Source organism: Dipodomys merriami, unplaced genomic scaffold (assembly GCF_024711535.1).
Source record: "Dipodomys merriami isolate MVZ:Mamm:240054 unplaced genomic scaffold, mDipMer1.0.p SCAF_51, whole genome shotgun sequence".
Taxonomy (NCBI): Eukaryota; Metazoa; Chordata; class Mammalia; order Rodentia; family Heteromyidae; genus Dipodomys; species Dipodomys merriami.
The window spans coordinates 4,052,742-4,056,530 of NW_027206080.1; positions in this window are offsets into that span (position 1 = coordinate 4,052,742).

Below are 3,789 nucleotides of genomic sequence, written 5' to 3' on the forward strand. Positions count from 1 at the left end.
CGCGTCTCCGGGACCGGCGGCGCCGGGCGAGCGCGCGGGGGCATCCCCCGGGCCCGCCCCTCGCTCGGCCCGCGGCGCCCGCCCGCCCCCACCCGGGGACCGAGGCCCGGGGGCCTCGACGCCTGCCCTGGACGCCCCGGCCTCGGCGGCGTCGGCCGGAGGCCCGCGCGGCGCTCCAGGGGACGGATCCGCGGCGGAGGCGCCGGACGCCTCCTCCGGGCGCCGGGCCCGCGGGCGGCCGCTGAGGGCCAGGTCGGATCCGGTGTTCGGCTCCGCTGGAGTGGCCGCCGCGCCGGGACCGCGTCCACCCGGCCCCGCCCCGGCCCGGCGCTCAGGCAGCCGGACTCGCACCGGTTCAGCACCACGGGGCGGCGGACAGCGCCCGCGAGCCAGCCGGGACAGTGGGCCCGCCCTCCAGGTCTCCGCGCGGCGGCCGCCCCGTGTCCCCGCGTCCCCGCGACCCGCAGCCCGCCGCCGGCCCCGCCCCAGCGGAGAGGGGCCGCGCACGGGCCGCGTCCCGGGCTCGCGGCGGCCGCTCCCGCTCCCGCTCCCGCGGCGCCCCTGACCTTGGCCGCGCCAAGCCGCAAAGGCGGGCGGGGACCGAGCGCCCAGCCGCCCGGGCGCCCCCGGCCGCCGCCTCCCGCTGCCGGGGTCGGGGTCCCCCTGCCCGCCGCCTCCCGCGCCGGCCGCGCCGCGGAGTTGTAATTTCCCAGCCCCGAGTCCGGGGCGGAGGGCGGCGGCGGCTCGACGAATGAGGAGCCGGCCCCGCCCCGCCACCGCCCCGCCGCCCGCCCCGCCCCGCCAGCCGCCGCCGCCCCGCCCCGCCGCCCGCCGCCTCCCGGGCCCAGCGCGTCCCGGACGACGCGGGGCTTCCTGGGGATCATTGTTAATCCAGCCCGTTATCCGCGCGGAGGCCGCCGCCCGCCCTGTGTCCCCGACCCGCGCCCCCCACGGCCCCGCCCGCGGCCCCCGCGCCCCCACCCCCTGTGCCCCCCCCCGCCCGCCCCCGAGCCTCCCCGCCCGGAGAGGTGGACCCGGGCCCGCGGCCCCTTCCCAAGCCCGTCACCGAGCGAGAGCCGCCACGCACAAAATGTCGGCCGCGGGGTGCGGGTGAGGCTTTATTTACAAACCCTACACGGCCTCGTCCCCGCCTTCCGCCGAGGGCGGCGGCCCGGGCCGGTCCTGTTGAGGGTGCGCGGTCTGCAGGCCCCGGGGTGCGCCGACCCGGGCGCCGGGGACCCGGGCGGAGGTGGGGGGCGAGGCAGCCGGGCTGGGGGAGGAGGGCGCGGGCCGGGGGGAGGGAGGAGGCAGCCGGGCGTGGGGGGGGGGGGGCAGGCACCACGCGGCCCGTGCTCGCTTCACCGCGCTTCACCGCGTGCGCCCCGGGCGCGGCCCCGCCAGCTCCGGCGTTCAGCTGCAGCCCCGCGTCCGGCTGCGGCCCGGGCGGCGGCGGGCCGGCTGCGTGCAGTCGCGGGGTCGGGCCACGCTGGAGGCCGCGGCGCGGAGACGGGCCCCCTCGCCCGCCCCCTCACCCCAGACAAAGCCCGGCCCGCGCCGCGGCCCAGCCCGGGACGCTGGCGCGGCCCGGAGCCCCGCAGCCCGCGCCTCCCGGACTCGGACCGACCGTCCCGGCCGGGTGGCGCCTCTGCGGGACCCCGCGGCCTCTGAGCTGCTGGATCGGCCTGGCCGCGGGGCTCCTTCCCTTAACCGTGAGCCGTTTATAGAGGGCTGCAACCCTGCAAAGACAGCCGGTGTGCGGGCCCGAGGGTGTGGGGGCCTGAGGGTGTGAGGGCCCGAGAGTGTGAAGGCTTGAGGGTGTGCGAGTATGAGAGTGTGCAGGTTCGAGGGTGTGTGTGTACGAGTGTGTGTGTGTGTGCAGGAGGGTGTGCAGATGTGAGGGTGTGCAGGTGTGAGGGTGTGTATGTGAGGGTGTGTGTGAGGGTGTGCAGGTGTGAGGGTGTGTGTGTGTGAGGGTGTGTGTGTGAGGGTGTGTGTATGTGAGGGTGTGTGTGAGGGTGTGCAGGTGTGAAGAAGTGTGAGCTTGAGGGTGTGCAGGTTCAAGAGTGTGGGGATACAAGGGTGTGTGGGCTCAAGGGTGTGTGGATACCAGGGTCCCCACGCTTTGATCCGGGGGATGCATGCACTACCACTCTGGCAGTCCCCAGCACCCCTAGGGAAAGTGACTGTGGACCCCCAGCGCCCGCATGGAGTTGGGCTGGGTGGGGGCTGGTGTGGTCACACCACTCACCACCTGTCCTGGGTCAGCCCTGTCCCAGGGACTCTGTTCAAGTCATCATCTCACACACCCAGTGGCCACCCGTCATCATACACTGCACGCGAATTTTGCTTGGTAATTTTCAGAACAAGGCTGCTTGAGTTTGGGATTCACCAATCTTCTGTGCAGCATGACTTACAAGTGCACCAACCCTACCCACAGCCAGCTGAGCAGGCGTTTGTGAAGCGTGATGCACTCTCATGCAATGCAGGGCTCTCCATCTAGGCCTTTGTCACACAACTCAGTCATGCCACCCAGATTGATCTCCCAGGTCAAGCCTGTGTGTCTCTGTGCAGCCGGGTCTGGTACCGGGCCTACAAAACTCATCACCAGCGGCTGTGCGAAGTCCTCTTTCTGCTCAAGCTGTGCTGTGGGCCACGTAGAGAGCTCATTTTATTTCTCAGAACTGAAAGTTTTTCCCTATTTAAAAATTTAAGCATTAGGCTCACACCTAGTAGGAGGCTGAGATCTGAGGATCTCCAGTCAAAGCAGCCAGGGCAGAGAAGTCTCTGTGAGACTCTGATCTCCAGTTAACCACTCAAACCCAGAAGTGGTTCAAAGTGGCAGAGGCCTAGCCTTGAGCAGAAGAGCTCAGGGACAGTGCTGGAGTTCAAGCCCCACAACTGAAAAAAAATTAATATTCAATTCATTGAATCCTTCCGATTCTAGAGTCTGTATATTGTTAGAAGAGCAATATATCCCAATTTAAGAAATCATTTTCTTTTCTTTTTTGTCCAAGACAGTACCTGACACTTTAGCTCATTGGCTGGTGCTCTGCCAACTGAGCCATGCTTTCAATTCCAAGAAATTCACCAAGAACTTTGATATCAGCAGGACACCGGTGGGTCACACGTGTAATCCTAGCTACTTGAGAGGCTGATGTCTAGGGATGACCATTCAAAGGAAAGTCTGAGATTCTTCTCTCCAATTAACCACCAAAAAGCCAGAAATGGAGTTGTGGTTCGAGTGGCAAAGCTCCAGCCTTAAGCAAAACAGCTAAGGGATAGAGCTCAGGCCCTGAGTTCAACCTCCAGCAGTGGTTTGTGTATATGCCTGTACATGTGTGTGTGCAGGCACACACACACACACACACACACACACACACACACACACACACACACACACACACACACAATTTGATCCCAGTATTGGATGACCTATACATTTTTCCAAGTCCCTAGGATACTACTAAGATCTGGATTGTGTAGTGGGTGTGACACGTGGTTTTCTCTGCACTGTACACTTCAGTGGTGTGGTGCACACACATCACCTTACCTAATATTCTGAGCCTAGGAGGTAGGCCTCCGCATATATCCATAACAGTAAGACGTGCATATGTAGACACTGCAATTGACCCAGAATCCTCTTCTCCATACCACTTCCTTACAGTGTGCATATGTAGACACTGCAATTGACCCAGAATCCTCTTCTCCATACCACTTCCTTACAGTCAGTGTCCTGGACTGGGAATGAGTAATGAATACTTCACACCCACTGCTGTCAGGGCAGCAAGG